We start from the raw sequence: 26,805 nt of genomic DNA on the forward strand, positions 1-26,805 counted from the left end.
CTCGGGCTTTATACCTGTAAGAATCAGGAAGACTCAAGAGGATTTGTATGGAAGAGGGTAGAGTGTCAAGTTGTATCTCAGCAGTGTGTCAGCCTCAGAAACAGTTATCTAGACCTAATTGCTGAACTTTAGTTTTTGAATTCTCTCTTTTTATTGATCATGTTTTTATCATCTCATTTTTTGAAGATAGACATCATTCAGAGTGACCATAGCATATTAAGGAAAGGTAAAGCATCACTGTGATTTCTCTGTTGTTCTTCTCAAGATGGTCTTGAAAAGCAGGCCCGAAGATATGAATGCCCATTTGTGGCATTTGTAGTCAGTCTCCTTAAGACTAACCAAAGCAATGAGAATACTTCAGGAAACCTCAAAGTACCTAATGGGAAATTGAGATGCTTTGAATGCACATCTGAATAACCCTTCCATCTGACTTTAACTTATAAATCTTTTGCCAGGTAGAAAATAGAGAATTAAAAACCTCCAAATTCAGGGTGCATGAAATGTCATTAAATCTAGCATAAAATTTCTTGAATCTGTCAGATAAAGGAAATCATGTATCCAGAGTGAAGATGGAATATCAGTTGACAGGAAGCTATGAAGCTGGCACTTATTCTGAGACATATGAATCTAAAAATCCAATAGTGCCTCATCCTTTGAAAACACTGGAAGCCAGAGAGGTATTAGAAAAATCAATAAGGTAAAAATCTTCATCCTACTATTTGGAATGACTCCCACATAAGAATTAATTAACACAATACTTCTAGAACATTAAAAGGATGTTAAAATGTTATCTCTACCCATAGAAAATAAAGATATAAACCCACCTAACCGCTAAAGGGAGTAGTAGCAAAAAAAAAAAAAAAAAAAAGATTTGAAGGATTAAAGTCATGTCTAAGAGGTCATTTCCATCCTGTTGTCACACCATTTACCCTCTTCAGATAGAAGGATAAGTGTTGAACTTCAGTTCATCTCAATTCCTCAGCTCTGTCATCAATGCTGTGACACATTCTAATTTTCTGATTCATTTGTGATGAGTAAGCTCTCCCTTTTCTATTCACAATGCTAAAAGTAACCAATTTTTGTGAGTTATGGTTACTTATTTTCCATTTTTTTATTGCACTATTATTTTCCCTTAGCAAAGTTTCTCTCATTCTTTATCAGCCAGTGTGAATCCCACATGCAGAAAAGTCCTTGGACAGTACCATTGCCTAGGCTCAGAGTTGGTCAAGAGGAATGAGCAATTGACAACCAGGACTCCTTTTTTAACCCAGCCAGGTACCTCAGCTGGCAATTGGCTCAGCTTCTACGCCAAAAAAATGGGTGTAATAATAGCTTTCCCTTACCACCATGAAATAATTAGAATGCAAATTAGGTCAAGCATGTCTCCTTCCAAAGGAGAAGCTTAAACTGGCCTACAAAATACTGAATGAGCCCAGATTTCAAGGGCACACATAAAGTGGGAAACAGCTAGAGATACTGGAACTTAAGGGTTATAAATATGTCGACCTCAGAATGGTACAGACCTATTCAGATCCCAGCAGCTGTCTGATTTAGGGTAAGTTTCCTAATTTCTCAAATCTCCCTTTTTCCTCTGGTAAAGTGGAAATAATAATATTTACTCTTGTAGTCAAGATTAAATGATATACTGTTAATGCTGCTTTTCAAACGTTTCCAGGGAGGTCATCCTCAAGCTAGCCTGAGCATCCAGTATTCAGGCTGCCAGGACATCGCCTGAAACAGTCCACCGCAAATGAGGCTTCTCAGGGAGGTCTCAGGTTTCACCCTAAAAATACGCACACATTTTGCATTCTACTCTTCAATATATCCTTGTTTGTTTCTCTATACTGGAAGTTCCATAAGGACAAGAACAGGATCTCTTCTTTTTGTCTATAACATCCAAGAAATAGTTACTGGATAAATGAGTACGTGTACAAATAAGACTTTAAATTACTTACCCACAAAGACAACTGACCCTCTATAAAGAGACAGCCATGTCTTTATTATTTATTTTGTGGCTTTGCGTACTCTTGTCACACTGCCCCACCTCCCTGGGTATTACACCCATATTCAAATTTAAGAAGCATTTACTTGGGTTGCCTGAAACCACAGAAGATATTCAGTGAATAGTACCTCTTATTATCATTTCTTTCCTCACTATTCCTCTACCTCATTGTTCCTAAGTCTCTATGGACTTTTTTAAAAAGAAGTTATAAAGGACTAGGAAAGGCAGAATCTGGAAGTCCCGTAAAGGAGTCTGTGTGTCTCTAGTGACACCCGCTCTCCCACGTAGAGATCCATTTTCTATGCATTTCATTTACTCCTGGCTTAAACTTTATAGCGACTTGTTAAAACAGGCTACAGGTGATGAACAGGGGGACTGAAAGAGCATTTTCTCCCCTCTCGCACCTGTAATTCTTAGAAGACCTACATGGAGTGTGGGAGATAGTTGAAACTTGGTGTTTTTGAAGAATTTCTGGGAGGAGAAGTTCTCATAGGGATCTGTATCACCTCAAAGGTTGGGAACCATTGCCCTAGAACATTACATACACAGGAATCAGAATAGACTAATCTTTAAGTCACAGTTAATAATACTTTTAGTTCCTTGGAGATCGATACTGTATAATAATTTCTATTCAGAAATCACAAAACCAAAATTAGACTTCACCACAAGTCACCCTTTCTCCCCCTCTCCAGTCTTGCCTCTCCCACCATATTTTAAGGTCCTGATTCATTTGGGCCTTACAGTCCTATATTCTTTGCTAGATATTTGTGCTTTGAACCCAGCATGCCTAATGCAAATGTTTATAAGCTTATGCAAAACTATTATAGATAATTCTTTGCATTTCAGATGAAAACAATTTACAAGCATACAAGGTGAATATCACTTAGGCAGAAAGGGCACATATCAATAAAATAACAATTTGAACGGGACAAAAATAAACCCATGTAGATTAATACATATTTTCAAAATTGCATAGCAGATTGTAATTCAATCAAGAAACGGCCTTTTGACGTTTATGAACATTTATAAATTGTATAAGAACGCTGAGATTAAATTTTTGATCTTAATATAAAATTTGGGATAGATATTATTGTTTTTCATTAATACATAAAGACAACAATTATATCCAATAAAATCTTCAATTTAGCTTGGCTTTAATTTGTCTTAGACTGTGACATACACACTGTGATTTTTCTCTCCATCTTGGATTCCTATCATTGACAGCCTGTATGTCATTTGACATCCAGGAAAGATAGCTTTTCATTCCAGACCTTGGATGTATTAGTCAATCTGGGTACAGTTTACATCGATCTCTTTTGATCACATCAAAAATTTAATTTTGAATAATTAACTTTTATGAATAAATACTCCTTGAAATTTAGAAAGTTATGTGCTTACATATAAGAGCATAAATACTAAATATTATTCAAAAAGAGCATAATTATTATTGAGACTTATTGGGTTTAAAACATGCAGCAGCAAAGTAAGTGAGCACATGGCATAGATAACCACTAATATTTTTCTCCATTTTCTCAAAGGTTGGGAAAGAAAGCAAGCTCAAAAAGTTAGGGGAGGGAGAGAAAAAAGGAAGGAGAGAGGGAAGGAAAGAAGAAAAGAAGAAAGGAAGGAAGGAAAAATATTTTAGAAGATGCACCAGTGCAATGGTCTAGGATCCTAGCTTGTGGAAGGGATTAGAATGTAGCAAAACTTAGAGCTTTATAGTCTTTGAAGCTAGTTGGTCTTTTTTTTAAAATTATATATATATATAATACATATATATAATTTCAAGTTTTTATGTACTTTCAGTGAATCATACATAAGTTTATTATGTTGCTTAAAATTTTCATTAAGCTCATCAATTTTGCGAAAGAATTTAAAAGCATTGGAGACCTGGGACTTTCTAGGTGGCGCAGTGGGTAAGAATCCACCTGTCAATGCTGGAGACACGGGTTCGATCCCTGCCCTAGGAAGATACCACATGCCACAGAGCAACTAAGCCTGTGCGCCACAACTATTGAGCCTGTGCTCTAGAGCCCATGAGCCACAACTATTGAGCCCATGTGCTGCAACTACTGAAGCCCACGCACCTAGATCCCATGCTCTGTTACAAGACAGACCACCACAATGAGAAGCCCACACACCACAACGAAGAGTAGCCCCCACTCGCCACAACTAGAGAAAGCTCGTGTGCAGCAGCAAAGACCCAACACAGCCAATAAAATAAATAAATAAATTTATTTATTTGTTTATTTAAAAAAAAAGCATTGGAGACCTCCAACCTCTTTTGTGTTAGTATACATTATGGTCCAGGATACAGATTTTCATCTTAACTCTTCTTGTCCAAAGAGAGGAATACCATCCTTCGCTCCTGCACGTTCATGGAACAAGGTTTCACCTTGTCCATAAAAGGAAATACTTTTTCTTTGGAGGAACCTCTATGGTGGTACATTTGTCCAGAAAACTTGCTGAGAAGTGAAGTCTCTAATTGCCAATTTTTTACTTCAGCCTTATTCTATGCTAAGTTGTTTAGTCAGGTCCTTCTACTTGATCTCTTTCAATACAGTTTGTTTTGCATATTTCTGGAAGCCTTATGTGAAAGTGGTTAAAATCATGGTGTCAGAGAGGCAAGAATTCAATCAGCGTGTATGAAGTCCTTGACATATTTGAGTGGGGTGGAATAGGGAGACCTGCTTTGTCTTCTCAGCATCCTTGTTTGGTTTATTAATCTCTCTTGGACCTTCTGTTACTTCAGTTTTATTCTTCTGTAAGAAAAGCTACCAAAACCAATGATGAGCAGGCCAGTCTCGTAATCACTTATTTGGTTTGTGTGTTGAAGATTACAAAGGAGAATTATCAGGCTTGAATATAGAATGAGAAATGAGAAACTGTTAAGGTCAACTCCCACCATACCTGAAGTTTTCATTATTAAAAATGCATTTTGGGGGACAGATGCTTTGTTTAAAATCATTTTGTCAGAGGCGACACTCCTAGTCTGGTGAGACAGGGTTGACAAGGCAGTAGCAGCCCTCAACTAGCAATTGACAACACATGGAGGTTTTGAATTTGTCCAGAGGATCTTCTGGGCATTAAACATACTAAATCTACCCTTAAAAGAAGCAAAGTTTATCAGTTCAACTCATCTTTGTCAAAATTAGCTAAGATATGTCATGCACTAACTGCATAGTAAAGCTTTTATCTGTTCTCGTCAGTGCTGCCCAATAGATATTTATGCAAGGATAGAAATGTTCTATCTGTAAGTCAGCCAGTAGCCACAGGTGGCTGTGGAGCTCTGGGAATGTGACTAGTAGACTGAGGAACTAAACATTTAATTTTTTATTAAATTTTAAGTATTTTAAATTTAAATAGGTAGATGTGGCTAGTGGCTACTGTATTGAACAGCACAGCTCTAGGTAAGGCTCCTATGATTCCGATCAGAATGAAGTTAACCAAGAAAGAGGTTGGCACTCCTTCTGTATTGGACAGATAGTAGGAGGTCACATCTTTGGAAATTTTATGATGCTGAATCTCCCTTTTCTTGGGCTCCAGGTGACAAAGTTGGCTCTCACTGCTCATGCTTTAGGAGCAACTAGTCCTGTCTAAACGTAGATTTGCTTTCCTTCTCACCACAGTATCATTGGGTTTATTTTTAATTCCTTGTTTTGTCTTTGATTTTCAGTTCCTTGACCGTCAGTCTGTGGCCTGCCCCTTCTCTTTATGTAAGTAAAAGTGGTTTTTTTTTCCCTTTTCAAAAAAGTGCCAGATTTGGGAAATTTGGATCTTTATTGGCATGTTCTCCAGTTGACGTTGTTGTGGTTTCCAGTGCTTCTTCAGTGTGAATTAGCTTCTTTCGTGTTTGGAGTTGATGCTGTTGGTGGTAGTAGTAGTTGCCATCATGAAGGGGCTGAAAAGACCAGCAGCCCAAGCCATTGGACTTACATAAAGACTGCCTTTGACTCAGCCACAGCTGCTGTTTGCAAAAGTCAGTGCTCTTCTAAACTACAGCTTACATTCTTCAGCCAGAATACCAGCCACAGTTGGGCTTTTGCTCTGCTGTCAATCAATGGGCAATTATTTATGCTTTAGTTATACACCCGTCCCTAGGTCCGATAGTTTTTAATATCAACTTCTAGATCAGAGCTTTCATTTTTTGGACAAAATTTGTAATATCCTTTTACAGGAGGTACAAGACAGAAGTACAAAACTTCAGTCGTTTAGGCTAAAATTATGTGTGAAATTGTAAAGTCCAGAAAAAAAAAAGAGAGGGAGAAATCCAGGATTACATGTGCCAGGAAGTTTATAGAAGGTACCATTCTTCTTTTAGAAAAGATGGAAAGTCATTTGGGGGAAGGAAAAAGAAACAAAACTTGATTTCAGATGAAAAGAGAGAACATTTATTATTTAAAGCCCAAATCAGGCTGTACTGAGTGGGTTTGGATAAATTTTACCCTGAGCTGCTTGAAAGAGACTTTGATTATTTGGGCCATGAACCCAAATAATCAAAGTCACTACATCACTACATGAGACACCACCCAAGAGATGCTACAGGTAGTGGCAGTCACCTCACATGATAAATAGTATCAGCGTCCTCCCAAGTGCTTCTCACTCTATGGTTAACACTGTCCCTTCTTTACAACGTATTATCTTACTTTGCTGACTCCTTTGCACTCCGAGGTATTTCTCGTATTACAGTCATTTGCAGAGAAAGGAGGTTCCCATGGCTCTTTTGCTTGTGTGTGGTTTCCACTCACATTCCTAGAAGCTAGTTGCAAATATATTTAGGGGAGCAGAATCTTCCAAAGGATGCTAAGGCTAAAGTCTGAAGTGACAGTTATTTGACAGAGAAAGGAGATTGATTAAACTCCCCAAAGACTGGTGCTGTGTGTGATGCGTTTATACAGCAGGGGTGAGTCCTCTCTGCCCCTGACAAGTCTCACTATTCCTCGTTCCTGGTGTTGATAGAGTGGGTCTGTCAGTGCTTTGGAGGGTGTCCGTATGTGTGCTTGTGGTTACCACTTTGTGTCTCCGCGTCCTTACTCCAGTTACCTAGCACTGCGTGTTTCTAGTTCTCTGACTGGCAAATCATTTTTGTTACAGTTCCTTTGTGTAAAAACAGTTCACGTAATGGCTCTGTGTTAGACAAGGCATTAATCCTCACATCACCAGGGATGAGTCAGCACCGTGCACTCCTGCCCCCGCGGCTCAGCAATTATGACGTCAGCACTGGAGGGCACGCCTCAGACACAAGCCGTGCAGGGGCCTGGAGACCTGGGTCAGAGATTAGAAATCGAGGGGAGACCTGTGAGATAAAAAACGTAATTGAAAGGCTGTCTCTGGCTCATAGGAAAGTGGGAAACTGATTCTATGCTACATCAACCATCAATCCGACAGCTTCTAGAGAGATCCAAGTTTTTCAGCAGTGACGAGGCTGAGTGAATGACCTGGAATGGGCTGATAGCCCATCCACGCACCCACTAACCTTTTCCCGGCCCCCAGACCAAGCTCCGTGCTGGCTTAGATTGTTCCAAATCCTGAGACTGACTTTATTTCAAGGGTGACAGGGCCTATGACAGTCCTGCTGTCCTCAAGTGCCCCACAGACAGAGCTGATGGCTCCAGAGGTGGTGCCCCAGGTGCCCATCAAAAGAAGAAAAGTTCCTTGGGGACAGATCGAAACATTCTCTCCTCACTGCTTGTAGCTCCGAGTGCCTCTTGAATGGCCTCCTTCAGACAGGTGCAGCATTCTGCCTGTTCGACTTTTTCTCCTCAGCACTGCATTTAGTCCAGAGTCCCAGTCTGGATTTGACACAGATTTCGACAGGAGCTGAATAGCTCCCAGATGTTCCCCCCAAAGTGTTTCATCCCATTAATCTTTAGCAGAGCAAAGAGGAGCCCTCCATCATCTGCCATGCTGCCTCGAAGCAGAGAGCTCAGACTCGCCATATTTCAGACATTAGGTTCTTTTTTTTAAAATAAATTTATTTATTTAATTTATTTATTTTTGGCTGCATTGGGTCTTCGCTGCTGCACAAGGGCTTTCTCTAGTTGTGGCGAGTGGGGGCTACTCTTTGCTGCAGTGCACAGACTTCTCATTGCGATGGCTTCTCTTATTGTGGGGCACAGGCTCTAGGCGTGCAGGCTTCAGTAGTTGTGGCACTTGGGCTCAGTAGTTGTGGCTCACGGGCTCTAGAGCACAGGCTCAGTAGCTGTGGTGCAGGGGCTCCGTTACTCCGCGACACATAGGATCTTCCCGGACCAGGACTTAAACCTGTGTCCCCTGCATTGGCAGGATGATTCGTAACCACCGCGCCACCAGAAGTCCCAAGACACTAGGTTGTTAAAAGGCATACCGCTCTATTTTTTTTTTTTTTTTTTTTAGATTCCGTATATGTGAGTTAGTGTACAATATTTGTTTTTCTCTTTCTGGCTTACTTCACTCTGTATGACAGACTCTAGGCCTATCCACACGGGGTTGGGGGGACGGGGGGGCGAAGGGGAAGCTGGGACAAAGTGAGAGAGTAGCATAGACATATTTACACTACCAACTGTAAAATAGATAGCCAGTGGGAAGTTGCTGTATAACAAAGAGAGATCAACTCGATGGTGGGTGATGCCTTAGAGGGCCGGGACGGGGAGGGTGGGGGGGAGTCACGGGAGGGAGGGGATATGGGGATGTGTGTATAAATACAGCTGATTCACTTTGGTGTACCTCACAAACTGGTACGGGAGTGTAAAGCAATTATATTCCAATAAAGAAAAAAAAAGAATGGTATTGAGATAACTGGATAGCCATATTAAAAAAAAAAAGGTATACCTCTCTACAGTTTGGACTCAGATTCATTCTCAGAACAATACCTTTCCATACTGAAAACTAAATTTTGAAAAGGCTGAAAGTTCACTGCCTACAGGCTCTGTTATCAAGACATTTCCTCCATCACACCCTCTAACCCTCACTCTTACTTTCACCCTGTGATAACCATCTAAAGTGCCTTACTGCTGGGGTCTTCGGCCTTCATTAGATTGCTAGTAGGCCCCTACCCTCCTTCTAGAAACTACTACTACTGCTTGGCTTAGGTTTTGACTGGTTATCATGCACAGCTCTTTATTCAGTTTTCAGTCAACAAGCATTTTCAGAAAGCTAGTCACTATGCTCGGTTCCTGAAACTGCTAGATGAATAAGAAATGCTCCCAGTTGTTAAAAATCTGACAGTCCCCTAGGGGAGATATATAGTAAATAAAGGCCATGCCATGTGATAGGCACTGGAATGGAGGCACGCACAAGATGTAGTGAGGGGAACAAGAAAGGAGCACCCATCTGCATGTGGGAGGTGCCCAAGCTGGGCCTAAAAGTCTAAAGAATGAATTGTAATTTACCAGGTGGATGTGGGGGGTGGCGGGGAGAAAGAGGGGATCATAACTAGGAAAAAAGCCAGAGCATTTACAAAGTCAGGAGGTGTCGCACAGCAGCCAGATCCCGAATTCGTGGCTGGAGCTTGGTGATTGAAAGGGGATCCTTTCAAAGGAGGTGAGGCTGGAAAGTGGGCAGGAGGCAGGTCGTGGAGGGCCTTGTATGCTGAGCAAAGGAGTTTAGACTGGAAGCGGGAGGCTCGGTGAGGCTTTGAGGTAGAGCATAAGTAGATTTATCTTTTAGAGAAAGAGTGGTCTGGTGTCTGACCGAAAAAATGGAGACCGGGTCAGAGGTGAAAACCAAGGGCCTGAACTGTGCAGTGGGGCTGGGAGTGGAGGGGGTTCTGTAGTGCTGGCATAGACACTGACATCTGCCTGATGCCTGCCTGGCTTGGACCCATGCATAATCCTTGTAGGATAAAGGCTGATGTGCTGTGGGGGGCCAAATTTCAGGCCAAAATACACCTTTATGGTACCTTCACCAAACACCTCAACTTGAGTTTGACCTACAGGTCACCAGAGATGTGTGTCTCCTTCTCCCATAGTGGCCTTGGGGGAGTGGCAGACCACGAAGGAGAGGACATTGCCAGTGTCCAGCTTTTCCCTTCTTTCCCCTGAAAATGAAACCATTTCTTAGTAATCTCCACCTAAAGTCAATCAGTGCCCCAGGTTCCTATCACTCGCCCATTGCTGCCCTTTTCTGAGAAGACGTTCCTGAATTGCAGCTGATGCACAGCCTGGTGTTTGAACAGTGCAGTCTATCTGTTCCTTCTTTCTGAATTAGAGTTCCCCGGAAGTGTGCTTTGCTCTTGTTCACTTTGGGCTGCCAGGACAATTTAAAGGAAATTTTCAACAGCTTATGTTGCATGTACCATGTTCTCTTTTGCAAATGGGAGGATGTGTGTGGGTGTGTTTAAGTCTTCTCTGTGTTACTTTCTGGAGAAAGGTTTGAGGAGATGAACAAGATAAGGAGTAGGGACCTATTGAAAGCCCAGGGCCCCTCAGTGACCTGAGTGCAGAACGTAGGCTGGTGATCAGATGGTCAATTATGTGTTTGTCAAAACACAGTGGGCTCCATTCCAGACTGCCAGCTTTGGAGGCCCAGCTTCTGCCAACCAAATGTCATCTGGGAACATGCAACACTGGGCACTGTGAAGGAGTTTGAAATAGACCATGCCACAGCCAACCTACTGCCAGTCTTATAGCACCAATATGGCATGCACAGCCGGGCCCCATGTTTCAGAGCTCAGGAATTCACTGTTCTAAATTCAAGGGGTCAGATGGGTTCATGTTTTCAAAGCCCATGTTCTCTGCTTTGAACATTGTGACTTGCTCCTCAGCGATCTCCAAGTGATTTTTTCCAGTCACATCTCTGTGGAAACCACTCTTTTTTGTGATGGTTATGAGAGCCTTGTAAATGTCCCAGAGGAGAGAAAAAAAATAAACTTGCTCTGACAATGACTATGATTCCGACAGAGGGATTCCAACTCTTAGGAAATTACATTAAAGGTGCATAGCTTTTAAAATATCAGGAACCACCTTGGCAACTTATAAAAAGCAGAAGGGCTTTGCCTATTTTATAAAGTGATTTGCATATACCTGCATAAATAATGTCCCCACCTGTACTTTTATGCATTTAGGTTGAATAAATTAAATTCAGTGATCTTTAAAATATTCACTGTCTTTCATTGCTCAGATACCATTTTCAGGACCCTTCCTCCTCATTTTTTTTTTCCTGTAGTAGTAGTGGCTATTTTTTTCCGTCTTCTGTTTCAGAGAATCCAAACACCACAGACCAGTCTACCACAGCCAAGAGCATTGCCTCCCTCTGCTTGCATTTCCTTTAACCTTTCTACCTATTAGACCATGCTTTCCATATGCTTTTCATGAAGGAAATGGGGAAGAGTAAATTACTAAAATGAAAACACAGCACAAGATAGGGTACAACTCCGCTACCTATACATATATCCAAACACACACCAATACGTGTAAGATATAAGTACTTATTATATACAAAGAATCATTTAATGGAGAATTAAACATAAACTAGGACATTGCCCTTGCTTGCTCTTAAGAAACTTAAAATTGAGTTAGGAAAAGAAGTCATACTATTGAGTGTTCCATATGCATAGAAGATAATAAATAACAATTCCAAAAGGAGTGAGAGACTCCAATAAGTACAATAGGATTTCATTCATGAGAAAGAGCCTTGAGGGCTGGAAAACTTCACGTAAAATGTGATTTAGCTGGATGCTGAAAAATGGCTAGAATGTAAGAAAGATGAAGAGTAAGGGAATGATATCCCAAGCAAAATCATAAGCCTAATTGTGGGACTCTTTGAAGGGGTACAATAAATAGCACTGTGTTTCCACACTCAAATTCTAAACCGTTGGAAAATAAGACAAAAGAACTGAGGAACCAAAATTTTTGCTAAAGGCTGGGTGGACAGGTGTAACTTAGGTACTGGTGAAAGGGGCTCATTGACTCCCTTCCTCCCAAGGGAAAACTTGGATCTGCATAAGAACAACACTTTTCCAGGTCACTAACTCCCACAAATCTAAGTAGTCAAGGAAGGAGAGAGACTAAATTCCTGCACATATAAACTTTGATCCATCAGTTCCATCTAACTGAGAAATATGGACCAAGGGCTGTCTTGCCAAGAGGATGATTCTTCTCCTTGGAGAAGTATAAGGAATGAGGCCAGAGGCAAGATATGTTTACAAAACTTCCTTAGGGAAACTGGGAGTGGGAAGAGGCATTTCTGCAAACCCTAGGATTCACAGGCTGGAAAACAAGAGGAGGAAGTATTGAGTAAGAGGAAAATAGGAACCAGAGCCAGGAGACCAAATAAGGTTCTCATCTTCCTCAGGGGACATACCTGAGATAGAATTATTGCAGATCTAAACTGAGGGTTCCTTTTCAGACTCTCAAAGTTACCAGAATCAGAATCCCAGGAACAAGCGAGAAATGAAGATAATGGGCTAAAACCTAGTTGGGAAAAAAAATACAAAAACTCTTATCTTTTGTCAAACTAGTAATAACAATAAGAAATAACATTTGTTGAGTGCTTGCCTTTCCTTAGGTACTGGACAAAATGCTTTTTTTTTTTTCTTTTCTTTTCAACAGAGATATAGTTGTTTTACAATGTTGTGTTAGTTTCTGCTGTACAGTGAAGCAGAGTAGAGTTCCCTGTGCTGTACAGCAGGTTCTCATTAGGACAGAATACTTTTAATGGTTATATGATTTAACCTTTTAAACTACTCTTATTAAATAGATGGTTACAATCCTAATTTTGAAGATAAAATGGAGATTTTGCGTGTTTGAGTAATTTTTCCAAGAATGCCTAGGAAGTGATAGAGATAGAACTTGAATCCAAGACTATCTATCTTAAAGGCCTTGGCTGAATTTCATTAAACACAAAGGGAATGTCTACTAAGTGCTGAAAATATAATAGTGAGCAAAACAGACATAGTCTCTGCCCTACTGGGGTTTGTAATCTGGGGGATGGAAGACAGATATTAATCAAACGGTCACACAAAAGAACTTATAATTGTGAACTGTGTTTACTGCTGTGAAGTAAAAGTGCCAGGTTCCCTAAGAGCAAATACAGGAGGAGGATCTAAGTAGTGTGGAAGTACAGGAGAAGCTTCTCTGAGGAAGTGGCACTGAGCTGGCATCTGAGGCTGAGGAGAAAATACAGGGCCAGAGGACGTCAGGATCTTTGTTGGCCACATTAAGGACTTGCCTCAGGGCAATGGGAAAGCAAATGTAAGAATGAAAGTGGCATGATCAAGTTTGTATTCTGGAAAGATCATGCTGCTCTTGTACATTTATCCCCAACAGACAGAAACATATCCACATAACAAACAGAGTTTGTGGCAGCTTTATTCGTAATAGCTCAAAACTGGAAAAAACGCAGATGTCCTTCAATGAGTGAATGGTTAAACTCTAGTACAGCCATACCATGGAAATGCTCAGCACTCAAAACAAATGAACGCTTGATACGTATAACTTGGATTAATGACAAAGGTGTTACACGCAGTGAAAAAGACAATTTCATTTATGTAGCATTCTTTTTTTTTATTTGAACTTTTATTGAGATACAGTTAACATACAATAAACTGCATATATTTAGAGCATACCATTTGGTATCCCAATCTCCCAATTCACTCCCCCCAACCCTCCCCGCTTTCCCCACGTGGTGTCCATGTGTTTTCTCTCTATATCTGTCTCTCTTATGTAGCATTCTTGAAATGACAAAAGTATAAAGATGGGGAACAGATTAGTGGTTATCAGAGATTGCGGAGTGGGAGAGAGATGGAGTGGCTATAAAAGCATAGAGCAAAATAATCTTATGATGCAACTGTATTTGACTGTGGTGATGGTCATGCAAATCTATACATAAGAATACAATAGCATAGAACTACATACACACACATACATGAGTACATGTAAAACGAGTGAAACCTGAAGAAGGCGGGTGGGTTGTACCAATGTCATTTTCCTGACTGTGATATTGTACTACAGTTAAAGTTATTATATTGGGCCAGTATGATAGAGGGGTAGAGGGTGTACCAGATCTTTCTGTATTATCTCTTATAATTGCATGATAAACTACCATAATCTTAAAATTAAAAGTTAAAAAAAAATCAAGCCAGTTTCATTGTGGTAAATGGTTTAGAAGGAGCAAAAGTAAGGAGGCTACTGTAGTAGAATAGATAAGAGATAGACTAGGGTAGTGACAATGGGAATGAACGAAAAATACATGGAATCAAGAGCTAATCCAGAAGCAAAATATACAGGATTTTCTTGTGGACTGGATGTGGGAGATGAAGGAGACAGAAGTGGCAACTATGACTACTGGTTTTATGCTTGTGATCAGTACGGAGGGTGGCGCCTCTCAGGGTCGTGTGAAGCACCAGAGGCGAGCTGGGGTGGAGGAAAGACCTTGAGATCTGTTTTTGAAATGTCTAGCGACAGATGCTTTTGCTAGAGATAAGTGATCGTATAGAGTAGGCAGATGAATATATACAGCTGGAATTCAGAAGTAAAGTAAAGGCGAATGAAGCTGTTGGCGTGGATGGTAATTGCCTAGGGACAAGGTTAGATTGAAAAGAAGGCCCAGACTGGGACTTGAAGAACTCTTAATATTTAATCAGCTGGTAGAGAAAAATGAGGCTTTGAATATCCTCAGAAGGAACAGCTAAGAAGTAGTAAGAAAATGAGAAAACATTGGCACAGAAGAAAGTGTTTCAATGAGAGTGGTCAGTAGTGACCACTGAGAAGTCAAGTAAGTTAAGGACTGAAAAATATGTCACTTTATATATTAATCTGGAGGTTATTGTTGACCTTAGCAAAAGGTGGTTTGTTGAAATGGTAGAAGCAATAACCTACCTTGGAAGTTTTATAGTAAAAGAAAAGAAAATGAGCTAGCATAATATCTTAGGAATGGGGGAGTGAGGTCAAAAGAAGTTTTGGGAATAAATGGAGACTGGCATTTTTATATGCTTAGGAGAATACAGTAGAGAGGAGAGATTCAGTGTATGGGAGAGACAAGAGGATGGGATAATTGGGGGGGGGGGGGGTGGAAGATTCCTAATGAGGACAGACATGGAAGGAGAGAAGGGGTGACATCTCTTCTATAGTTACAAGAAAGAAAAAGGCAGGGTAAAGATAGATGCAAGCCACATGTAGGTTTGGTGCTGAGCTGTTGAGAGGTTTCCCAAATGACAGCTCCTAGGGAGCAAGACGCTGCTAAGAATGAGTGAGGAGGATATTTGAGGAAAGTAGAGATTTAAAATAGTCCTCGGAACAAATAGGATAGTAGGTTGACCAGAAAAACATAGTAGGATTCTCCTTGGCAGTGTAGAAGGTCTAGGTGAGTCTGGTGGTTAATGTGGTATCTGTCTTGTGTGATTTTCTCCAGCAGTTCAGTGACAAAGGTGGAAGCTCAGACATGTGCGTTTGAGTTCAAATTAGGATGGAGTTTTACCTAATATGCATAAAAGATATTAGGGGTTTTAGCTTCTTTTTGGTTCAGTTGGAGACCAGAATATAAAGGCAGCATGAGGGCTCAGTTCAATTCTCTAAGCATCTGGTGAGCACTTACATTGCACCAGGCACTGTGTTTGGTACAGAAAAAACTGTCTAGTGAAGTTTAAAGGCTGCCATGTAGTCCAAAAGGCCAGGAGCAGGTGATTAGAATCTTTGCCAAAAGACACATAAACCCATGTCATTACTTCTCTTTCTTCTGCCTGCTCATTCCTCCCATCCTGGCATCACCCAGTTGTTTTCTTGCTTTCTTACAAAATGTCTACTGTCTGCCTTATTGCCAAGACTCTAATATGCATCATACATACATGAGTGACAATTCTGATTTCTCCCATCATCATTTTGCTAAAATATGATCATTTAGGAACAATTAGATCATCTACTTGAAGTGTAATATTGGTACTGTGTGAATTTTCTCTAAATTTTAAGAGCTTCCATCTAACTATACAGAAAGGCTGTTTATTTAAAAGAGGATGGAGAGAGAAAGAGTAGGTAATTAAAAGAGAAGAAGGAAAGAAGAGGGGAAAGCTAATTATCTATAGAGGACCTTATGTAGCAGTTCATCCGTTTTATTCAAGGAAACTCCCACTTGAAATGAGTAGGTGGGCCTCCATTCCTAATGGTGGCCTACACCACCATCCTCCAAAACAGCTTCCAGACCTGGAGACGTTCCAGTGTACTATAGATTACCTGCCAGCTTCTGGCAACGTAAGACAACATATGAAGAAGACCTGAAGAATCCAGAAATTCCTAATTTCCAATAGCAGTAGGATTCCTCACTCAAATTTATTCTAAGTGTTATGAAGTGGTGGCTTACAAAGAGGTGGTGGCAATGACAGCTTTCCTTTATTTGAACACATTCCATTCTGCTAGATTCCTTTTAGGAAATGACAGTAGGACTATTTGCCTCAAAACTAAATTGCAGATACATCTGGGGTAAAATTTGGCAGCTGTCGAGCAAAGCAGCTGTATTTTTTTTTAATATTTACTTCTTTCATGATTCTATAATTCACATTTATGGAAAGTATAGAAGCGTGGAGAAAACATCCACAATCCCACTAAACAGTAAAAAGCTATTATTAACAATTTTTTAGATCACCTTCTAGTCTTTCCTCTGAATTTTAACATAATTGAGGATGCATTGTATGTATAGGGCTGTATCCTATTTTTTTAACCAAATACTATATAATAAATGCTCCTCAGTGTAATTACATACTTTTTATAAATGCCACCATAATGTCTAATTAATTTTCTATCACATAAAACCCCCAGAATTTTCCTAACGATGCCCTAGGTATAGATATTTGGGTTATTTCCAGTATTTGAGATTTATACTTTAAAGCCTTTTAAGGTAAGAACTATGATGTGTCACCTGTATTGTCAAACTGGGAGGATACCTGAGGCAGGCAGTGATGCCACCCATCAAGAGAATGGTCAGGCAATAGTGTCACCCTATTAAGAGAGTTACTAATTGCTAATGACTACGAAATTCATATCTGAATTTTTAAGTAGTTGTTGCAGGGTTTATCTAAGCTTTTTTCCCCTAAAGTTAAAACTCTAATTTCTACTTCTAAAGTATACATTTAGTGTGGTTTGCATTTGTTACAATGATGATATAAAAGAAAAAAATCCATTCAGAATCTCACCACCCAGAGATAACCACTGGTAACACTTTGGGGAATGTATTTCCAAACATATCTACTTAATCTGTCTCTTTTTCTTTCTCTTTGTCTTTCTCTTTTCAAAATGAAAGGAAAGTCTACTGGCTGTTTTTGTAACCTGTTTTTCTACTCAACATTGTAATAGGCATTTTCCATGTTAATAAACACAGATCTACATTATCTTTTTGACAACCACATTGTACTCCAGTAGAGAGTAATTTATTGAATAAGTCACTTGTTGATGGACGTTTAGGGTATTTGGAAATTGTTTTTAACTAAGCAATGCTACAGTAACCATCTCTATACATACATGCATTTTTAAAAAATTCATTTGCCTGGCTATTTCCTTAGGATAAATTTCTAGTAGTGGAACTGCCAAAGTAAAATTTATCTACTGCTAAACTGTCCTCCAGCAAAATTGTATCAATGTAAACCCCCACCAGCAAGGGAAGAGGGTGCTGTAATTGTCAATTGTACTTTTTGCCATGTAAGTGAAGAGTTTCGTATTGAGGGTATGAGATGCTTTTTCCAAGCATACAATCAAGTCTGAAAACTTAAAGAAAAATGTATTAAATTTTATTCCATGAAAATAAAAATCACTATGGTAGAAAGTATTTTTTTAAAAAAACGGGGAAAATATTTTGACATATCCCTAATATTTTAAGAGTAGGTATAAATCAAGAGTGAAAAAGTGAATAATACAGTAAAAACTTGGAAAGAGCAGCCTCAAAAGTGTTTAGTTGTTTAATCTCATCTTTTGGTCAAAGGCAGTGCTCCCTCAAGTCCTGCGAGGTCACCCCCAGCACTATTTGCTGTGCTCTGCCGTCAGCCACCACCCTCACCGCCCTCCCAGGGAAAGCTGTGGGGAGAAAAGCACCGCGCAGGGGATCTGCGGAGTTTCTGGGTGAGGGACAGCTAGTACTTCCCCTGGTTACATACATTTCATCCCCCAAAGGGGCAGGCTAATTGTTCACTCACATGAATGTGGAAATGATCATCTGAGCTCTGCCATCAGACTCCAGAATCAGTAAATTATTGGGAAGGGAAAAATACACACTGGCAACATTGCCTGATCCATGTCTCCAGGGCAGAATTGACACTCTTCTTCTACCAGATGTAGATAGAGATTTCTGGATGTTCTCATAAATAAAGTGCTAGAGGCCATGTCATCAGTGTCCTCCACCTTTCCCTCTCTCTCTCTCTGACTCCCATGTGTATCACTACATACTTAATGAAATGGAATATTTTTCAGCAACTTCAGGGAAAGTGAAAGATGCTAGAGAGGCAGAAATGCCACACTGACAGCATCAGCCCCTACCCTTCACAGTGCAGACTGACAGAGCATCTTCCCTGTGTTTTGGGATAGAGAGCATCTGATTCCTGGAGTGTGTGTCCCAAGTCTCTCAGAGGGGCAGGAATTGTGCAACACTGTTCTGAGTAGTAATTGGAGCATCCGTTCAGCACGCAAAGTTCATTTGCAGATGATAAGGGCTGACATGTGCTCCAGGGCATCCTTTCTCCCTCTTTAACGGAAAACCATGTCCAAAAGTCGTGTGCAGTGCCTTAAACCCTTAGGCAGTATCCAGAAAGGAAGCAGAAAAGAGGTAATCACATTCAAAATTATACAGAAGCTCCTGTAAGCCAATCACAAGCTAAGGCAAGTGATAGGAACCAGGCCTAGTAAATAACTCCTCTACCTGGGCAGTGAAACTGCCCAGGAGGTGGGAGCACGTGTACGAGCTAGCTTTCAGCAATGGCCCTGGAGCAGAGGCTGCGCTGCCATGCTGCCGGCTCAGAATCCTAAGTGTCTGGCTTTCTTAATGATGCCCTTAGAAAACTTCACATATTATACTCCTGCCTCTGTAACCTAGCCTATACTCAGAGGCCAAACCAGAACCCAATAATGATGGTTAATGTTGAGTGTTATCAATTAACGTTGAGTCTTCCTTGTGTTCTTTCTCACCCTTTTCTTCTCTTCCCCAAACATGGTTGCCAATTCAAAGCTGGGCAGGGGTATATATATAGGGTATACATTATATATATATATATATGGTACATATGCCACCTACTTAATGTTTCTACTCTCTTGTACAGGAGGTCTTTGTAGTGATAAAATTAAGGATTTTTTTTCTTTCATTAGATTCTTCTTTTACGCACTCTTTCTGTAGTTTCTTCGTTATTTCTCATTTCTTCTAACGTGAGGTTATTGAAGACAAGTCAGGCATACCTACCTTGCTCCAGAGAATTGTTTCCAGATATTTATTTAGAATGGGCCACCTTACCTCTCACATTTTGGTAGGCTAAAACTGTTTCCACCTTTAGTTCCTTCCTTCCTGGAAATTTCTAGGCTTTTGGGACATGGAACGTAATTATCACCTCCAATTTAAAATTAACCCTGTATTTTGGGTTGAGAGAAGCATGTGTCTCATGACAGAATTTGAGTAAAAGGTGCACCTAAACCCTCTAACAATGTCCTTCATTGTGGGCCTTACAAGCTAGTCAAGGATGCATAAGAGAAGTAACAGGAAGTCTCTAGTCAGAATCATTTTCTGGGATTTTCCCCCTGCTTTTTTCCATCATCATCAGACTTGAATAGTGTCCACTACATTAGTTCTTCACCAATAGATTCCACATACTCCTCTACCAGTTTTTTTTTTAATTTTATTGACGTATAGTTGATTTACAGTGTTGTGTTAATTTCTTCTGTACAGCAAACTGACTCAGTTATACATATATATATTCTTTAAAATATCAAAAAAAAATCTGTGAAAATGATGATAAACCACAATCAACAGCAAAAGGATGAACATGAAGGTGCAAAAGTAGACATCAAAACCATAAAATGTGGTGGAGGAGAGTAAGACAATGTAGATTTTTCTTCTAGAATGTGTTTGAGCCTATATGACTACCAGTCTATCAGTTTTATAATAGCACTTTTCGGTGAAGATTAGGAAGAATCTTAACACTGTTTAGTTTCCCAAAATGCATTAAGTATCTGTTGACAAGATGTCTATGTCTATCTGTCTATCTCTATCTGTTTATCAAGAGTCAATTTCTTGATCATCTTATTATCACTAGTCATTAGCATGGCTCATCTAGCATCAGTACAGAGGTCAGCCACCTCACAGTAGGCTGTGTGTTCACCACTCCACTCCAACTCTCTGATATACCTATGAAAAGAATTTCAGAAATATATGCTAACATCCAGAAAACTACTTCAGAGATCTGAATCTTGGTGCAGAAATTCAAGAGAAATCTTACTGGCCGCTATTATTGGGAATTTTCCCCAAACAACAAATAACTATAGCCAAAACACTTTAAAGACTTCCTTTTGAGCGATTTTGGTGTTGGATTCTGGTTTATTCTTTCTGAGAAAATGAGGGATTACATTTAAATTCCAGATAAATGCTTTTACCTAATAAGAAATGAAAGTACAATTTTTGACTTTTAATACAGTGATCTTTCATGGAGGTCAGTGTATAATAATCATTTCTTCTTTAGTAATGACCACGAGATAGAGATTTTCTTTAGAGAGGAGACAGGAGTTCTGTGGGTCCCAAAGGAACACAGACTTTGAAACAGGAAGGGATACAATTAGAAGCTAGGAAAACAAGGGAGAGCTGGGTGCACAGTAACAGTGCCAGCAACCCTGAAACGAGTTAGGCTTTAGTTAAGATGTAATCGAAAACATGTACTCTAGATATTCATCCATTTCTAGGATTGTGCAGGGGTTTACTTTCCTCTCATCTCTTAGCAAAAAATAACTTGATCGAAGTAGAAAGATTTCCCCACACCACAGTCAGATTATTTCGTGGGAACAGTACACCCTTGGCAGATCATACTGACTTGTGGACCAGCCTGAGAATCCAGGGAAAACAGACTGAGTGATCCAGAGGGACAGAGTCAGGGCCAGCTGTAGACAGGAGTCTTTACCATCTTCCAAAAGCTACCTCAAATCAGTCATTTATTTCCTTTCTCTACCATAGGCATTTAAAAACTTAAAGATCAAAGGTCCGTTTTGGGCCTGAGCTATTGATGTGATAGTCGAGATTATTTCTAGGTCAGCTACAGCTACCTTTGTCTGTGGCTGGGCCCTCAAAGCAGTCCCGTACAAAAACACATGCGCACACGGTCTCTTGGTATGGGCTTTTCTCCTGCCTATTAGATGCATTACAAATTTGTTTTTAATGGGGCCTCTCTGCATTCAACAGAAATATTTCTGGAGCTCTCCTGGCTCCCACAACATTTACTGGGTGCACATTTAATATGTTTTAGCTTTACTGCCTGAAGATGGAATCAGGGACATCTACCTGCACATGACAGTGCTTTGGCTCTTGCAGTTGCAGAACTTAATGTATGTATCAGTAATGAAAATCTTAATTAAGAAAGCTGCATCATTGTCCATGAACACTCATTTTTCTCCCCCTGCAAAGCCCTTTGTGTATTGCAGTATATACCTGGTCCAGACAGACAGAGCCCTCGAAGAGCTTGTCTGGCAGATCTTCTCTTGATTATTAACAGCTAGCGAATGACAAAGTCTCGCTCTCCTTTTGTCTTGAAACTGAGGCTTGGAACAGCAGAGCACACAATGTACTGTAGGATTTGTTTGTGTTTTTTTAAACTTGCTTTTATTACATTGGTGGGTTTAAAAATCCGACAGTGTTGATCAAAACTAATTTAGGTAACTTAGAGTTGCCAAAACACTAGCAGATGCATATTTACACATATACTCTCAGAGAAATGTAATTTTCCGTATAGAAACAATGCACACACATAAGAAGGGACAATTTTAAGCTGTTTGCTCATGTTTCTGGCGCCTTTGGCCTCCATGCTTGAAGCCTGCCAGGTCCCTACTTATATGACCTTAGAAGTTCCGTCTTTCTCTGTGTCAATATGCACATGCCAGTTTGTCATTTGTGCAAAGTAACATGCTTTGGAAGATGGAATAACTTTAAGCAGACAACTGACTGTACCCATAAAAAAACTGAGCTATTAAGATCTTTTGAAAAGGTGGCCTATAATTATGTTTATGAAACAATATCCAATTGTAATATTTTAATAATGCCCAAATCATAGTTCCCAAAATAAAGTTAATTCATTTAAAATTCTCTTAAAAGTCTCAAAACATTTTACTCTTAAAATGTAGCAACTCCATGACCTTGAATTATGACCTACATGATGAGGAGAGAGACTCATGTCTCCTCCACCTGTGTGTATTGTCAGTCTTCTGCATTTTTCTAAGTCCCTGGTCTACAGAGTTAACCATTTTCTGGAAGAGACATGTAAGTAATTGAATTGGGCTCCAACTCTATCCTTATCTAATGCTTTCTACTGCCATAGAAGGACATGCCCACCTAAAGAAGGTCCAGTAATAAATATTTAGAACCTGTTTTCTTACTGTACATATACTGCCCTCATCAAGAGGGGAGCAGACACACTGTCTCTGGTGGTTCTAGTATGATAATGTTTATTTACTCTGCTTCTTAGAACTTCACATGCTTTAGTGCATTTATTTTCAAAATCACTGTAAAGTAGGTAATAGTTTTCTGCGTATCAGTAGCATGGGAAAATCTGTGTAAATATTCTCTATGTATCACGTAAGATGTGAGGAAGACCTTATTATGAGAAAGTTATTTTCAAATTTCTTATATTAAAGTCTCATAGTTGTACTCAGCATTTTAAATGAGGGTTAAATATGAAAAGTAAATAAAAATAGACATGGTTTTATACTAGACCCATGATAAGAGGTTAGGGGAAATGCTATCAGGGTTCTTAGTTGCTAGATAGAAAGCACTATGAACAGGTTGTTTTACTCTGGAAGATTCTCCTTTTCAGAAACCATCTGGCCAACCCTGCCATAAATTCTAAAGCAACTGTGAAGTAACTGGCCTAGAAACATGTTGCAGGTATATAGCGTAAGGCATATAGTAGGCTGTCAATAAATGTTTGGAGAATGAATAAATGAATAAATTATGAAGGAATACAGGAAAGAATGAATTTTGTTGGCATTTCAAAGACTAAACCAGCAGATCAGGTACTTTTCTTAATTTTGGAAAGTACTTGATTAGAAGTTTGAAGTGTGCTGAATTTCTAATCCTTGATATTCAACATTGCAAGCAATAAATTATTCAGTGGGGGGGGGAAGAAGGATGGATTGGGAATTGGGAGTCTGGAATTAGCAGGTGCAAACTATTATATTTAGAATGGATGAATGGTAAGGTCCTACCGTATAGCACAGGGAACTATATTCAATATCCTGTGATAAATCATAATAGAAAAGAATATGAAAAGGAATGTATGTATGTATGTGTGTATATATATGTAAATATATATACACACATATATATGTATAACTATCACTTTGCTGCACAGCAGAAATTAACACTGTAAATCAATTATACTTCAATAAAATAAAATTCTTAAAAATACTCAATAGAATTATAAAGAATCTTAAGATTTAAAATGTGGGTAGATTGGTTACCTTGTGTCTCTGGAACACACACACGTCTGTGTGTGTGTGTGTGTTTATCTCCATGTATGTATGTAAACAATCACTGGGTCACATGTAAAATGAACTTCTTATTGTGAATCTTCAATAAAAATGTTTGAAAACAAATGGGTAGATCAAGATAATATATTTTTTCTATTCAGCATATCTATAAGGTGCTTAAAATTGAAGTGACTAGACCCATTAAATAGGCAGACAGCAGACCTTCTGATGACTTACCCTCATCTCTGCCTCTCTGCTGAGACCTCAACGTGTTTCCTCATTTTTGCACTTAAAATATCATATGCTGTATCAACTTTGGCACAGACAACAAGCTGAGCAATTAAGCAAGTTTAGGGCCAAGAAGTGCCATGCAACTGGAGCAAAGGGTCTTGAGAAAGCATACCAGCTAACTGTAAGAATGCTCTTCAGTCCAAACCTGGCCACCATTTGCTCTCACACAGAAATACACCCACTACCAGTGTCGTAAGTGATCCTGCCAGCAAATGTGTGCTCCGTGGTCCTCCAGAACATCATATTTATGTTAGTGCCTAATGAAATGTCCATAAAGCAACGTATAGTTTGTTATATTTAAGTGCCCGTGACTTCCTTATTTCAAAAGCCAGTACCTTTAAACATAGTATTAGCATTTCTCTATATGCAAACCTGTGTACATAAAAAGGTTTACATTTTAAAACAAACATGTTTTTGAGTTTTATCCAAATTTAAAAAAAGCATCTCAAAAATTTAACAGCTGAAAAACACTTTCTCCGTGCTGGGAAAACTTAAACCTTGCTAGGCTTTATGCAACTTTAAAAAAAAAAAAATCACTTCTGTGCTGAGAACTAGCATGAGAAGTCTCAGCATGAAAGGTTGTTGGAATTTTTTTTCTTCGTAGAGCTAAAACCAATCGCTGGTTTTAGAGTGATGCCACAATATGCATATGCTTTGTCAGGGGCAAATATGATCTAATTTCAAGGGCATCTTAAACAAAAATTAGGGAGGAAATGATAAAGGCTACTTAAGCAGCAATCCAGTGTCTGAAAGCAAAGGTTGAGGACATCATTGTACCATCAAGGTCTAGAAACGCTGCTAACCCTGAGCTGGTTGTTACTGTTTGAAAAGCCTAAGGGTATTTGTTTTATTATTGTCTCACTCAATCCTTCCTCAGCTGAGAGGATCTCACAAGGGAAGCGCTCACTGTGATGGTGTCCTGGACTTTGTTTTCTGTTTGTTTCAGCACTTCAATAAATGGTCTGTTACCTGCCATTATGCCCTGCATGCATTTGCTGAGTAGTTTTTCAAATCAAAACAAATTATGTGGCTGTGTTTCTAGAAAGCTGAACCATTTTGAAGATGGTTTGGAATTGGAAACACATGTAGACATGGCCATGCAATTGTAGGTTTATACTGGACACATATGTTCAGGCAGATTCAGGAAAATAGGGAAAAAATAGACTGGACAATGCAAATATGGAAATACAGCTTGTTCAAACATTTGCAGCCCTTACTTCTATCAGTGTACATATGTAGAAGGGACTTTGTAAAGAAGACCCACACTCAAGCATATTCCTCTTAATACTCTCCTGGGAATTAAAGAACACCATGTAATTTTTTAATATCATAATGGCCACCTTTCGAGTGTGATACTTTGGGTAGTGACTTAGGGGGCCACTTATGGGAGGAGAGGCAACAACAACATACTCTATTATTTACTGGGTGATTTTTGAGAAAAACAAGTCCTTCCTTGAAGACAGGCTTAGATATTTCAAGACCTCCTCAGAAAATTTTTTCAGCACCTTCTGTGCTCCAAATTGAGGCAGTTTGCATCATGTTTCAGTATAACTGAGTAACAGGCTGGCAAATTCCCTGCTTTCCTATTCACCAAAATCCAAAATAGAACTCACAAAAACTCCCCCCTTTATCACTGCACCACACAAAAAACACCCCACTGGGACCCCCAGAGAGAAACAGGCCTCCCCCCCCCAAAAAAAAACCACCAACCAGTAAGTAGAACCAGCCCTGAAAGACAAATCCCCAGCTGTAACTGTAGCACTTTGCTCAGTACTGTGAGCTTGTGAGAGCTGGCACGTTTTTTATAATACAGATGCCTAAATGTGCTGTCTGAGGCAGAAGACATGCAGCATCCCGTTTGGTGTTTCTTGTCTAGAGGACGTTGCACAGGACTAGCCTCCCCAGACCCAAAATAAAAGACTTAATTTGCCATCTGACCTTTTCTCTTTTTAATTAAGACCTGTAACTTAATTTCTCATAACATTTATAGAAAACCACCTTTTTCAGACTTTTGAAGCATTTTCCAAATTCAAACTTTCACTGTCTGTATCTTACACATATACACATATGCAGACACATTTAGAGATTATATATTTAAAGTGAAGTATGTAATATGGACCACTTTATAGGTTTTCTAAAGAGTGTGCATATGTGTGTATGTTTGATAATGATTTATTTTATAGTGGACATAAATTAAGCCAATGGGAAATCATTGTTCTAAGCCAATATGTATATTAATTTTGGGGGCCATGAGATATGCATTCTTAAAGAGCAGCTTATTTTATGGAGTACTTCTTTTTCTTCTCTAAAATTGTTTCCTAGAATACATTGTTTTAATTAAATAATACTGACGAAAGTGAAAGGAAGGAAAATATGCTCTGACCAGAGGTCTCGTTTAACTTCCAAAGTTGGGCCAAAATTTTGCCCGAAACTTAAATCTGCCTCTGAGGGATAAAGATTGGAAACACAGAGGTCTTTACAAAAGAGAGCAAGGTCCAAAGGCCATTTCCAGTAGCTGAGGGGTGAAGTCCAGGGGTTCAGACCTATGTCTGACAACAGGCTCTGTCTGTTTCTGTGTCCTTGGGGGCAAGTTAATTAATCTTTAAGCTTCAAGTTCCTTAGTTATAAAATAAGAATAGTAGTGGTAGTAGTTGCTTCCCAGAATTCTCATGAAGATGAAAGGAGATAATGCACATGAGGCATTCCGTCCAGTATCGGCCACAGAGGAAATGCTGCATAATGGTAGTTAAGAGCCTAAATTATTTTAGCATGGGCAGTATCTTTAGAATAAATGCCTCACCTGGAGGTGGCCATGATGCACATTTCAGTGTGTTATTTCTGGCATGTTTCTCAGTTTATACATGATGAATTTTTATAACCACAACACGTATAATTACGCAGCCAACA

General features: G+C 39.5%; 1 protein-coding gene across 5 annotated transcripts in view; it reads left to right on the top strand.

The window, feature by feature from the left end:
• The window catches only part of ZBTB20 (zinc finger and BTB domain containing 20), a 769,337-nt gene that overhangs the window by 597,839 nt on the left and 144,693 nt on the right, over window positions 1-26,805 (top strand). For all 5 annotated transcript variants that reach the window (XM_057696835.1, XM_057696836.1, XM_057696834.1 and 2 more), the window contains one exon: window positions 5,679-5,718. The gene's annotated coding sequence lies outside the window, so the exon portion shown is untranslated. The remainder of the gene's footprint in view (window positions 1-5,678; window positions 5,719-26,805) is intronic.

This window comes from Hippopotamus amphibius, chromosome 10 (genome assembly GCF_030028045.1).
Source record: "Hippopotamus amphibius kiboko isolate mHipAmp2 chromosome 10, mHipAmp2.hap2, whole genome shotgun sequence".
NCBI classification, from domain to species: Eukaryota; Metazoa; Chordata; class Mammalia; order Artiodactyla; family Hippopotamidae; genus Hippopotamus; species Hippopotamus amphibius.